The following is a 14,737-nucleotide window of genomic DNA, read 5'->3' as shown; positions in this document are numbered from 1 at the left end:
TTGTCAAGTGGCAGGGGAGGAGGGAGAATCACAAGTAGGAAGGCCCACTAAGTATCACAAAAAATTGCCAACTCACCCAACCATACGCTTGCTTTCCATCTGTCATTCATTTTTAGTGCTCTATTTCGCTTCTATTACTCATTTCTTCTATGACTCTACTGTCTCATGTGCACACATCCCTCCTCAGCCTTGCAGACTTAACCCCTTCTCATTCTGCAGATCTCATCAAATGTCACTTCCTTCGGGAAATCCTGACTCACCCCAAAGTCAGATAAGGTTCCCCATTTAATCACTTTTGAAACTCCCTGTTCTTTTTCCCTTCTAATATCCGTAACATTTTGTACATATACATTCGGGTGATCCTTTGGTCAATATCCCCCTTCCCAGTAGACTCTAGGCTTCATGCCTCCAGTGATAATGGCTGCTTTATGCACCACTCTATTCCCAGCTACTAGCCCAGGAACTGGTATTGGATGCAATAAAGACATGTTGAATAATGAATGGCCCTAATTCCACATGGAACAGCAAAAGACCAAATCAATGTTTGCAAAATTTCTGAGTTACGACCGGCACTTTTTACTGAAAATGAACAGACTATAACAGAAAATATAGGAACAAAAAGTATTATAGTTTACTGTATGTAGTTAAACTGCATGAAACTTGTTTCATTCATGTATATGACCATTGGTAACCTTGGGTCATGGACAAAAAAAAAAAAAAGGTTGAAAGCCACTACACCAGATCAATACAATTCCTCCCAATTTCCATTAAAATGCTCAAGAAGGTGCACAAAATGGGAAAAGTCAGCAATAGGACTAAAAAGAGGGGAGAGAAGCCAAAAATCAAGCCATTATTTCTACCACACTCTTTGAAAGATGGATAAGAAGCACTTTCTTGGACCATATAAATCTGAAAGATGCACACTGCATCTTTTGAACTTGAACAAGATAGATGCTCTGATTAATGTAGGAAAAATTCCTAAGTCTAGCTCAGGAATGCATTGGCCAGATAAATATGAGGACATCCCCCAACTACATAGGAGACACCTTCCAAGCCAGCTAAAGCAAGTGGCCTACATGTCCCCAAGAGCTAATGAGGGTCAAAATAGACACGTACAAAATACAGCGACAGATTTTATTACAAAATAGAAGACAAAAATTTGAAGTCTATACTTAAAATTTAGGAGGAAAAATGTATATAAATTTATGCAGAAATCGGGAAGGGAAAAGAAGGCAAGAAAAATTAAGGCATACTAAATTCTTTGCTGTGCAGAGGAGTGGGATGAAAAGTTATTTAGTTCTTTGACTTTGAGAACAAAGAAACCCAGGTTTAGGAATGTACTTGGAAATACAGAGGCAGTCGCTAGTAAAACTGAAATCTAGACTTGGCCGTTTCAAAATACTATGGATGTACTGAAACAAACAATACACAGAAAAAGAAAATAAAGGTAGGAAGGATATTAGATTGAACCATACAGAACTGCCATTTTTAAAGGTTAACAGCAGTCAACTACCAACGATTTCATATGACTGAAGCTATCAACAATGAAAATAACAGCAGTTGACACATTCAGTGTGCCAACCATTTTTAAACCATTAATTCAGGTGTGTGTGTGTGTGTGTGTGTGTGTGTGTGTGTGTGTGTGTGTTGTTTCTTTACAAGTAGAAATCCATAGACTTAGAGACCTCATGTAATCTATGTAAGCCCATGTGGCTGAATATTGGTGGAAAAAGGCAAGCCAGTACATTGTACTCAAGGCTATAGTACCTTTCATAACAAAGAGAAAACGGAAGTGTAAGAAATAAGTTCAAGCATGTTAGTTGTAACAATAAATGTAAAAGCAGTAAGTTTCCTATGGGGGTATGTAAAAACAAAATCCAATTAAATGCTGTTTATAGGGAAAATACATTAAATAAAATGACACCCAAAGTTTAAAATCAGAAGGATAAGTGAAGTCTTCTCAAAAACAAAAAAGAAAAGAGTACTGACAACATTAGTTGCAGGAAAAAAGGAGGATGTAGCTCCAAAAGCACAGAAGGTTATTTTATATTAATAAACACATAATAAAGGCCCAGCAGGAACCTTTATTTAATATTATGCTAACACATAGAAAGTGCCATAAAGAAATTAACAAAAGCCCATTTGTAAATAGAGACTAAAGGACAATTATCAGTCTATGACAGCTCAAGTACAGAATCAGGGCACAGAGAATGTGAATTATATTATAGTGGTTGAATTAGTAACATATCTGTATTTGTCACCCAGAGAACATCCTGCTCTTTTCAAGAATCACGACACAGAAACTCTCAACCAGAAAGAGAAACTATACAAACCTCACTTAGTTACCATGATAAATAAACCGAAGTTTATACAAAAGTTTACATGAACACAATAAAGCAATAATCAGCCAAGTCATAGCGAACCACCAGTAGTGTTCCCATGAAGTCAAGTATTAACAAGAATGATTACTTTCCCTGTATTGTTTTATATTTTCACAGCAATTTTTATTAGCACAAAACAGAATTTAAGCTGGTTCCATTAAAAACATTGTTACTTTTAGATTGAAAATTCCTCCTCCCTCAATGACTGACAAAATTTGTAAAAAATACTGTTGATAATTCAAAATTATTGAAAATGAAGTACTATATATCAAAAATGCGAAAGTTAATCAATCTCTACCCTTATGCAATTCCATCATTTAAAACAAGTGACCTAATTCCAACTCAAGAAGTGAGGCTGAGATTTTTGCCTATTTTCCTAATTTTTTTCCAGTCAAATTAGCCTTTAATCTTTATCAACGTCTCTTTCCTCTTCTATCCTCACCCCCCAGTTTTACTAAACGAATTCAACTCATCTTTCCAGCCGCGACATAGATACCACTTTCTCGGAGAAACTCTTCCCACTCTCCCAAAGCTAGTCTCCCCATTACACTCTTCTTACTGCTTTTCTCAGTAATTCCCATCATGCTTGGAGTTACTTATTCATGGTCGACTCCTTCTCTAGATTGTAAATCTCAGGTAGTCAAGACCATATTTTATGTATGAAAACACACTCAGTAGATGGTAAGTATTTAATATTTAATTCAAAACATGTCAGCTCAAAAAATTTTTATTCAAGAACTCTGACTTTTACTGTGTGCAAGGCATTGCACTATACATTGGGAAAACAGCAGTAACTATAATGGAAATTATATAAATTTCCCTCCTTTAAAAAGTCAAAAGGAAATACAGCGGAGAAGAAAATATCAGGCAAGGCAGAAAAACGGGGAAAGTCTTACTATTTTAAATGTAGCTATTAGCGAAAGTCACACTAAGAAGGTGACACTTGAGTTGAGACCAGAAAATGGAGAGAGAACAGCATACAGATACAAGGGACCAGAGCACTCCAGGCAGAAGAGACTGGCCGTGGCAAAGGCCCAAAACCACAGTCCACTGTGTAGATCAGCTCAACCATGGAGACTCTTTAGAAGAAGCCTAGAGCTCTGGGAACACCAGCACTTAAAGATGGTGGAGGAGCACACACCCTTAAAAGAGAGAAAAGAAGCAAACAGAGACAGAAATAATTAAACACGATACATATTAAATACTGTGAATATCGGGGCACCTGGGTGGCTCAGTCGGTTAAGCGTCCGACTTCAGCCAGGTCACAATCTCGCGGTCTGTGAGTTCGAGCCCCGCGTCGGGCTCTGGGCTGATGGCTCAGAGCCTGGAGCCTGCTTCCGATTCTGTGTTTCCCTCTCTCTCTGCCCCTCCCCCGTTCATGCTGTGTCTCTCTCTGTCTCAAAAATAAATAAACGTTAAAAAAAATTTTTTTTAAATAAATACTGGGAATATCATGTAGTCACTGGAAATTAAAAATGAAAGATGTTAATGGCAGATGTACTTACGATACAATGCAGAAAATGCTACTGAATATTTGATAAGGTCAAATATTTGAAAAACTGCAAGAAATTTTCCCAAAATGGAATGAGGAAATTATTCTTTCATCTTAATTTTTTATTTTTTTAATCTATTTTTTTTTTTTGAGAAAGAGGGAAAGCACACACAGGCACGGGAGGGTTAGAGAGAGAAAGAGAATCTCCAGCAGGGTCCATGCTCAGTGTAGAACCTCAGGGCTTGATCTCACAGTAGCGAGACCTGAGCAAAAATCAAGGGTTGGACACTCAACTGATAGAGCCACCCAGGCACCCTGAAATGAGGAAGTTATTCTTGAGTGGCAGAACTATGGATGAGTCTCCTGTACTGTCCAAATTCTAAAATGAGCATGTTCTGTTCTTACTATCAAATGGAAAAGAGTATAATTTTAAAGAATCATAATGGCTTAGAAAGAAAACAACTAAGAACAGATTTATCTTTGTTCTCTTACATGCAAGAAGCCATGCCAACATAATTGTATAAAATGGAAATACACTGTTAATTGGAAAAGGTTTTTTTGTTTGTTTGTTTAAACCAAGAAAACAGCAGAGTTATACCATATCCTACTTACACCTTACTTAGGTAACGGAAGCTTATATTTACTTGATCAGATTTTATAAGTCCCCACGACAAACCTGTCGGGAGTTTCTCTGTCAGGTCTTTAAGATAGTGGGGTTCCCAGAGTTTGCTGAGTTTCTCGGCTTGTCTTTTACTGTAGCAATGACAGTAATGGGGCTTTCACTGCTGCTATTCCTACAGTAAATTAAAATTATATTTTGCAATTCCTCTCAGCCCCCAAACCACCACCAGTGTTCTAATTAGTTTCAGAACTGTCTTTTCCTTTCTGGAATTGATGGTTTCAGGAGTTTTTATGCACCCACAGGAACATCAAGCTGGAACTCTACCCTCTTTGTATCATCCCATCAAGAGAATCCACGGTGGGTGTTCAGTGAATGCTTGATAACCAAGAAGTCTATTTCAATCACCTACTAGAAAGAAAAAATAGCCTAAAGAATCAAAATACATCTTGTCCTTGTTAAAACACCAAATATATTGATGGGAGGAGGGCCCCTTCACAATGTATACATATATCAAATCATCGCACTGTACACTTTAAATATCTTACCGTTTTGTTTGTCAATTATGCCTCAATAAAGGGGTAAGGGGAGATTTTTGTTATATTAAAAAAAAAACCACCAAGCATATATTGCTCTTCTCACTCTAAAAGTTCTCTTCAGCTTATCCCATAAATTTCACTGGTACGATTTACTTTGACATGTCACAATCACCCCCCAACACTGCCAAGCTCTGACCTCTCAGCTAAGCTTCCAACTCAAATTTCCAACTATCCACTGAAAATCTCTGCCTAAAACCAACACGCCTCACTGGAAGAATCCTCATACTGTCATGTTCCACCTGCTAATGGCAACAAATGTCCTTTTTTTTCTTCTCCTTTGTTTAATGGTCCCAGTGGCTTTACACCCTTCTGTTGGCACTGCAAGGTTGTCCCAAAGCATACCACCACTCTGCCACAAACCCTAACCTGTCACTCACACTCAGTGCCTGGGCCTTCTGCTGTTCCCTGTGCACCGAGCTTCTCGGCCAACTTGTGCACCGAGGCCAGAATCCTACTGCAACTCCTTCCTTCACTCCAAGGCAGAGATACTGTATCCACCCTCAGATATTCAGATGGCACTTTGTTTAAACCACAGTTGAAAATATTTATCACTGTCTACCTGATCTGAGGGATTTGTTTCCAGGGCTATCTCTGTTTATGAGCTACTTGAGAGCAGGGACCATACTTTCTTGGGGTGTGCGTGTGTGTGTGTGTGTGTGTGTGTGTGCGTGTGTGTGTATGTATGCATGTGTGTGCGTGCATTCACGTGTGCGTTTTAGTGTCCTCAGCGGACGGTGAGAAGAACTTAACCACAGAAGCCGCATGCAACTGAATTGACAGGGTCTCAGATAAAGTGACCAGAGAACAGATTCTGCTGGATTTGGAAGCCAGCCATCCTGCCCTAGCCTTTGAACCTCTAGGTCTCTGTGTCTCCCCCAAGGACAGCAAGCAGTTCTGTATGGAAGTACAATAAACACCGAGGAGTCCACAATGAATGCCTCATTTTCTTAACAGGACAATAACCCCTCTTCCAACAAGTCACAGCCCAAGATGGCCAAGCAGCCCCTTCACAAAAGGCGATTCTGTTTCAGCTGTGATGCTCCCTGAGCAAGAGCCCGCCACCCTCACCACCCGATCACCGACTTCAGAGGGGTCCTCACTGCACACTGGTGCGATGAAACCTGCCTTCTGTTCAGTGTAGTCAGGGGCCTGCCACAGACGCCCTGTTTGCCACCTAACAAAAGGTCCGCACATGCCAAACACGTGCTCCGCACCGCCCCTCCCCCCACACCGGAGACCCAGATGAGTCCTTGTGAGAATAACATTCTCTGCAAGGATACTTCTTGTCTTGCTTGTCACGCAGCTGGAAATCATTTTCTTGTTCCCTGTTCATACAGCCAGACATTCATCTCTCTCTGACAGAAACTTCGCTGAGTAATACCACATTTAGAGTCAAGAAGAGTCACATGTGCTTTTGGGACTTCACACTTCTGAGGCATGGTGGCAGCCTCAAGGAGACTCTCTAGAAGGAACAAGGCAGGAGCGAGTGTGCGCACACACACACGTACAAACAGGTGTTTGGGTATACGCAAACATACCTGTGCACACACATATAAATATGTACATACACAAACATGTTTGTAGCTTTGTGCAAGCAACACTACAAGTCCAGAAGGCTCTGTAACAAACTGTTGACAAAGGAGGTACATCACGTGGGTAAGGTTAAAGGAGCAGAGGAAGGTTATTGCATTTGCTTTAAACACATCTACACCATCTGCATCATTACAAGACCCAGTTCTTTTTGTAAATGAACGCAGCACCCTTCTTCTGGTTAGAACACTTCCTACTGTGTTCATTCCCTCGGCGATTTAAACAAGATAAGTAAAATGCATTAACAGCAAAGAACCATCATCGCGTGACCTCAAAATAAGTCTGATTTCGGAATGAACACTAGATTTGGATTATTCTAGGAAGTCATAAATCTAGAAACTCAAACAGGTTGGGTCAAAATCGAGAATATCCAAAATGAGATGGAAAGAGGCCAAGATTATGAATACGGCACAGCTCCATCTGTCTCTAGACTTGACATGAACAGGTAAATCCTAGCAAAACACTTCAAGTTTATAAAATGACAATGAGAATGCCAGGCTCTACCTCCTTCTTCTCCCATTTACAAGGGAAAAGCTAACTTACTCGAAGCCACCGAGACTCCAGTAGAAGAATAATTCAACAAACATGCTGGATATTTGAAGCATTTCAAAAGAACTTCCATTAAAATAACATGGTCGAATGCAAGCTCCCTGAAAAGAAATCGCACATGTCTTGTTTTCTACAATTTCCCAGTGTATGGTAGGAGTGCAACAAATATCTATTGAATATGGAGCGAATAAGTGAATAAAAGATTAAATTAAGGAACAAGTAAATGAAAACTAGAATTAGCAAGCAGATAATGTCAGTTCTTATTCCCATTTTACAGCTACAAAAAGAAAACCTTTGACTTACCCGACAATAGCAAATCTGTAAATACAAAGCCTAGTGATTCCCTCTATCTTGATCCCTTCTTTTCTCTTTTGGGTTTCTTGATGTATCTCCTAGGGTCCTTCCAGATCCTAAGCCTCCAGCAGCCTTCCCTGACCCTGGCCCTTACCACCACCGCCACACCTCTGAGGGTCAGGTGTCCCTCTCTGGTGCTCCCATAGTGCCATGTGTTCATCTTGCTCCTCACACTTGCTGCACTGAAATGCTTGTTACAATGAATCTGTTAACATGCCTGTACCTCCTGGAAGGTAGGAGTCCTATCCCCACTCCCAGCACTGAGTGCCTAACACAATGCTTGTTATACAACAGTCAATTCAGTGCTGCTCGTGTTGAAGAGAACTGGTCTCCTTTGCCCCTCAATCATTTCTCCTTCCAAAGAGCCAAGAATATCCCTCTCTTAGGGCAGAATTTCAGAATGAAGGAAGCTTAGGGATTGGTCAAGGAGAACCACTTCAACATGGAGAAAGAAAATTGAGGATAGCATATTTACATGATATCAAATCTAGTCCATCGTTTTGATATTTAAGAAGATGGATAAAGGGAAACTTGCTACAAAGAAATGCTCCACAGTAGCACTCTCTGCATAAAGAGTCCTAAACCTTCAAAAGCATAGGCACCCATCACGGCCATCATGGAAATTGCCCTGCAAAGAGATCCATGTTAGAGGTGTTATTGGTCAAACTTTTTCTCTTTTAGAGAGAGAGGCTGGTTTTGAAATTGTTTTATCTCCATATTAAATACAACAAACACAGCCTGATCTACCTCATTCAGGCTTGTACACGTTTGTTTTAGCTCTGGACTAAAGTTAAGAGTCTGCCCTATCATTATAGCACTTTTTAAAAACAGTACTATGAAAATAAAATAAATTATAACCTAAATCCATGCACACAGTAAAACAGTCCACTTTCATTTCTGAAAGAAATTTGAATTTTACATGAACTTCAAGGTTAAAGTTTCTAGCACTGATCAGATAACAGGAGCTAACATCAAAGTACTAAGATAATTTCCTTTGCCCCACCCCCATAAGTCAGTAATAACAACAACACAATTTTGAATCCATACTAACCCTGCAGGGGAAAGGAAAAAAAAAGGGGGGGGGGGGAGTATTTAAATAAAATCACAGTCACCACCCCCCTTTCCCTCTTCACTCCCAAAAAAAACAAAGAAACAAAAAATGCATTCTTCTAAGAAATGAAATATATGAATCCTGGATTCCTTCAAATGAATGAACTAAACATGCCAAATTCCAGTTGCCCTGCAAAAGATAACCTGGTGGAGGATCATTCATTCAAATTGTATTCAAAGACAGTAAGGGGGCACCTGGGTGGCTCAGTCGGTTGGGTGTCCGACTTCGGCTCAGGTCATGATCTCGCGGTCCGTGAGTTCGAGCCCCACGTCGGGCTCTGTGCTGACAGCTCAGAGCCTGGAGCCTGTTTCAGATTCTGTGTCTCCCTCTCTCTCTGACCCTCCCCCATTCATGCTCTGTCTCCCTCTGTCTCAAAAAATGAATAAATGTTTAAAAAAAATTAAAAAAAAAAGACAGTAAGAAAGAAGCTGACCTCATCTCCCCTTAGTAGGGTGGCTGGGCAGCCCAGCACCTCCAGACTCAAGGCAATTAGAAGACTTGCCCCAACCAGTCCCACCTTTGACACACAGCTGAAAAGCCACCCATTCCCACCTATGACATGAGGCTATTGTGGTGTGAAAAGAAATGCACAGAATGCCTGTCTCTCAAATAGATCCCAATGGAGGTTGTTCCTATCCAGAGAAGTAATGAACTAGACACCTTAGCTCTAGAGATTTAGAAGGAGACAAACAGATGATCAGAAAAGGAGGTTCTTAAAAAAGTATCAGTCTACACCATTAAGCTACTTCCACTGGAATTAAATTTAAAGAATTCTCAGAGCTGTGTCAGCCCTCACTGCAGTACCCAGAGTGCTGCTCTCTCTCCACCTCCTCACTGGATCATCCCCCCACGACCCTTTACAAGGGCATGAGCCCCATTTTGAAACTAATAGTAATTCTTTCTCTTCTGTGCCACAAATATTCAACCACTGTCGTTAAATACTATGTATAACATAAACAGGGTCAAGAATGTTGGTTGCCATTAGAGTCATGTTTAAATTAGCATTAACCAGCAGGCCCTTCCCTAAACAAAACAAAATGCTTTCTTGGTCAGCTCTGTGCCTGGAGAGTGATTTTAACTCACATGCTCAAAAGGCGTCCCACCATCATTAATTTTTACTAAATTAAATTTCTCAAAAGACCACACTACCAGTTCGGCAGGACTATGGAGGAAGAAACTGCGTACTGTTTATCCTATACTTTGTATATAATTTGAATAAGCGGGCAGCATCGCCCTGAAATTCACTAGCCATGAATTACAACAAATTGGAAAGGAATAGGGCTGCCTGGGTGGCTCAGTCGTTTAAGTGACTGACTCTTGACTTCGGCTCAGGTCATGAGCTCATAGTTTCATGGGTTTGAGCCCCACATAGGGCTCTGCACTGGCAAACACGAAGCCTGCTTGGAATTCTCTCTCTCTCTCTCTCTCTCTCTCTCTGTCCCTCCCCCATTTATGCTGTCTCTGTCTCTCTGAAAATAAACGTTTTTTAAAAATGGAAAGGAATAAAAGCTCAGCCCTTTGAAACATCCCGCCCCTCGCAATGCCCCAATAGGCGTCACTCACTGGCTTCCTGCACCCCCCACAACTTACTGCCTGGAACCTTTCCAGCCTTCGTTACCCCAGACTCCAACTACATCTTCACTCTCAACCATTTGTCTTTCAAGAGACATATCATTTTCATCTTTCAAGGCCCTTCTGCGAAGTCTTCCCGAGTCAGAAGTTTCGCCTTCCATTCCCTAGCATCTCAAGGGTTCTTAGATTCTACAGCCACCATCCAGCTACTACATAATGGAATTAGCTACATGCTTTTTCTCTGCAATGCAGCTCTTTCTAGAGCCTCCTTTTCATCATCTTTGTGTCTGCCACTATAGAAGGAATTCAGTAATTGCTTATTCAATTAAAATTTCCTCCTTTTCTCCCAACTTTCTAAGACATCCATAAGAGTTCCTCCATGAGATATTTAAATAATAACACAATAGAGATGGGGTTGGGGGGGGGGGTGGAGACGGGGTAACGTGATATGTAAAAATAAGAAACCAAGTAGTATGATGCTGAGTTAACGAGGCCAGAGCAAACTTTCAGACTTTAAGCCAACAGCTTATGTTCCCAGTTTTATGACATCACACTTCACTTTTAAAATAAATCATGTTCCTCAAGTGTGTACGAATACGGGTACCAAAAAAACTAAAGACAAGGAAGACAAGCCACACATTAAGCACAGACATTAAAATCTTGACCTCAAACTAAATTTCAAGTCTTGCTATTTGCTGAACCCTTGGGGCTTCCCAGTGAAAATGATACAGTGTATTCTGCCCAGACTGCAACTTTCCTTACTAAGCATTTGAAATAAGATTCTTGGCCCTAAAAATCACTAACTTCAGACTGAAGGCCATTATGTATCAAAAAGACTCAGCAAGTGAGAGTTTTACTTTCTTTGAACTTTCCAATAGGTCTAACAGAACGGATTCAAACCTCGAAAAGTCTGGGGTATAATTTTTTTTAAAAAGAAATGAAATCGCCGTTCGGTAAATATTAACTTCAAGCAAAAACAGAAGATTCAAAATGCAAGTTGTTGAAAAGGCTGACCCGTAAGCTCCCGTCTGTGTATTTTTCCCCATCACTCACAGCGACACTGAGATCCTTGAGTGCTCACAGCACTGGGCAGCTGCTGATCTGGGGACAATGATGTAAACGGGAAGTCGGTCAGGCCGGACTACAGACATCACTCACCTTCATATCAGCCTTAAAGCTAAGCAGGTTCACTCACTTTAATAGGATAATGGAAGATTGAATGGGGGTGAGGGCGTACTGTTGATGCCCTTTTGGAGAAGGAAAGAAACAACAGAGGCAAATCAACCCCCAGGTCAAGGCTCTTCCCCCTCTAAGCATCTCCCACTGCAGGTTTTGTACCTTTAGCCCTCTTGTCCTGTCACGCCCCTCCTGGAATAACCCGTCCGCACTATCCCTTACTCTTTTCCTATGGTTCTAACATGGGGTAACCAACCACCAGTTTCTAATTACTTGGGGAAGCTGGAAAGAACAGCGAAGATCATCACATCCCTCCATTTTCCAGATGAGGACTCCGAGATGAAGGACAAGCTGACCTGAGCGGCTGAGGTGGAACCGCTAGGGGACGCGGTGCGCCAAGGGGCTCAGATCATGACAACCCACTCCTCCCGCCTGGCTCTTCATTCCGCCCCTGCCTTCCAGCTACGCTCTTTCCCTTGTTACTCAGCTCCTCACCCTGACATTAACCGGTGTCAAGAAAACACAGCCTTAACATACTTATGATGCTAGTCATTATTCACAATTTTGCATTTGGGGCAAATTTGCTCACTCCTACCCCTTTTTAGAGAACCAAGGGCAGAAACAACTAGATGGCAGAGTGTGAGTGTTAATGTAATTCAGTTCGGCCCACATAGCCCCTAACTCCAGTATATACTCTTTTCCTTTCGGGCTCACTCTTCTGTTTGACAAGGGAATCACTTCCTAGGAGAACTTAGGTCCCCCCCCCCCCTCCCATGTAGTCTTCCTCGAACCAGAATCACAGGCTTTGAGTCACAGACCACTGGCTTCACAGTTATGCTTAGGCTGGGCCAACAACACTTACGCAAATACGTGAAAAACACGGACTGTTAGAGCCTGAAGGAATAAAGGATTTTACTCTAATAACTGCAGTTACATGTTTCCAATACTCAGGTTTGCAAATATGCATCTATTCCAATGGGAAACGACGCATTCACAGCGAAACTTTAACAAGCGAGCACTCACTGAAAACTCACACTTCTGAAAACTCCACAGATTTCAGCAAAAAAGAAAGGAAAGAGAAGTAGCAACGGAGAACAACAATCTCAGGCCCCAGGCTGAAGGCAGCAACAAGTCCTGGGTGCCGTCATCCCTTACATATCAAAGGCCAAATGGCAGCAAAGAAAAAAAAACAAGAAAAAAATTTAAATCCATTCATAACAAGCTAGTCCTACACAAACCAAACGAGCCTGTCGGTTTCAAAACCACCAACTCAAAGCCAGGTCCCTCCCTTGCCTTCAATTTCCCAGTTACTTGCTAAGCGTGTTTGTTAGGCGGCTGGACAGAAACTAAGTTTAAAGTCCGCAGCCCCGGAGAGACTACGAAGCAGTCAGTGAGAAGCAAGCAGCGCGGGCGCTCCGGGCTGCGGGGCGCGGGGAGCCCCAGGGTTCCACGTCCACCTGGACCCGGCTTTGGGGCAATTTCGGGTCCCCCCATCCCCGCAAGCCTCCTCGCGCTCCCACCCAGACCCAGGTAACCCGAGGCCACCTACGTGTCACTTGGGCGGGTCCGGGCCGCAGACGCTGCACAAAGCGCGGGCCCCGGGGCGCACTGACCTGGCCGGGGGACGGAAGGGCCGGCGGCCCGGACGGCTGCGGCAACTTCCCTCCCGGGGCTCGGTCAACTGGTTGGTCGGGGAGACCAGGGGAGCCTCGCCTCCCGCTCGCCAGCTCGCAAGCGCGCACGCCCACCCACAGCCGACACAGGCGAGCGCGCGCGCGCTCACACACTTACACTCGCTCGCACACTCGCACGCAAAGCCACAAAGCCAGTCTGCCCCGGGACGGCGCGAGACGAGCGCGCCGTGTGGCGGCTCAGGCGACTCGGCGGCCGCTGGCTCGGCGCCCAGGGGGCGCCGTCTCCCGCCCCGCGCCGCGCCCTCCCCTTTACCTGCGCCCGCCGCCGCCGCCGCCGCAGCCGCCGCCGCCGCCGCCCCCGGGCTGGCCTCCCGCAGCGCGGTAGCTCCCCGCGTCCGGCCCTTCGCCCGCCCCCTCGGCGGTCGCCCGGAACGGGGCCGCCCCCTGCGCCCACCCCGCCGGGAAGCCGGGGAGGGCTCCGCGGCGCCGGGGTCCAGGCCGCCCAAGATCCGGGCGGCGCTGTGCAGCGGACGGAGGAGTCGCAGCCCGGGGAGCGCCAGCCGCGGCTCGGGCCGACTGCTCGCGCTTTGGCGCGCTGGCCGGGGCGGCGGGGGAGGGGGCGCCGAGGGAGGGCCGAAGCAGCGGCGCGAACGCCAGCCTCCTTTCTTCTTCCTCCGCCTTTCTTTTCTGCCCGCTCCACGTAGCACATGTCAGCAGCTCCCGCACCCCCGACTCCCTCCTCCTTGCTCCCCCCAGCTCGTTCCCTCACCTGGCGTGATGCCCCCGGCCCCCCGCGCTCCTCCTCCCTCATTCACTGCCCTTCCCTTCCCCGAGGCTGGCGGGGGGCGGAGGGGCACCTAAGCCTCCCATCACGACTTTAGCCGCCCCCCACAGCCCTGTGCTACCCACCCGCGGCGGGAGACCCGCGGCGGGAGACCCGCGGCGCCGGCTCGGATGCTCAACCCCATCCCCCCACCCCCCCCGCCCCGCGCGCGCTCACCTCAGCGCCCGCCAGCGTGCTGGGCTGGGTGGGCTCCCCAACACGGTGCATTTTCATTTTGTCGCTCTACTCTTCCCACTTGAAAAGCTCAGGAAAACATCGCGGGGCCCGCAAAACCCCTCAAGTATGGCCTCTCTCTCTGGTAGTTCAGTTTCTGAACTTTGCAGGAGACATAAAAGTTTCTCCCGGCACAGCCTTTAACTGGAGGCTGCAAAGAACGAAAAGTTGACTTCTCTACTAGAAAGGTGCACACGTTTCTGTTTCTGAGTTTTCGATTGACTAGGTCTGCAGACCAAAGCAAGTGTGACCGTGCTCCCCTAGTTCTCCATAGCCAGGATTATACACGTCTCTTCCGCTTTCCCAGTGAAACTTTGCAAGTGCGAACTATCAGTTTTAGGAGAGTCATTAAGGGCGGGGAATGCACACCTGGAGGTGTGGGCGGGAGCCGCGCTGGACTAAGTGAGGCCTGGGGATCTTCTCAGGAAAGTGGCAGCCACAGAGGTTCGCTCTCAGCTCCTACAGCCACACCCGGTCCATCGGGGGCTTTCCAGCCGCGCCACCTCCTACCCACCTCCCACTTCCCACCCTTGGCTTCCCAGGATTTCCGGACTTTGGGCAATTCTCTGCCTGTCGCTCCGCTGCTAAAGCCGCCACACATCA

The 14,737-nt window shown here is 44.9% G+C and overlaps 1 protein-coding gene across 1 annotated transcript in view; it reads right to left on the bottom strand.

Annotated features, from left to right (window-relative positions):
• LPAR1 (lysophosphatidic acid receptor 1) overlaps nucleotides 1-13,205 on the bottom strand; it is a 134,288-nt gene extending 121,083 nt beyond the window's left edge. The window contains exon 1 of the mRNA XM_047831236.1: nucleotides 12,993-13,205. The gene's annotated coding sequence lies outside the window, so the exon portion shown is untranslated. The remainder of the gene's footprint in view (nucleotides 1-12,992) is intronic.
• Nucleotides 13,206-14,737: the final 1,532 nt, after the last annotated feature.

The sequence above is a fragment of the Prionailurus viverrinus genome, chromosome D4 (assembly GCF_022837055.1).
Source record: "Prionailurus viverrinus isolate Anna chromosome D4, UM_Priviv_1.0, whole genome shotgun sequence".
In the NCBI taxonomy this organism is placed as follows: Eukaryota; Metazoa; Chordata; class Mammalia; order Carnivora; family Felidae; genus Prionailurus; species Prionailurus viverrinus.
Note: the sequence above shows the minus strand (reverse complement) of the source record. Positions and strands in the feature narration are given on the sequence as shown.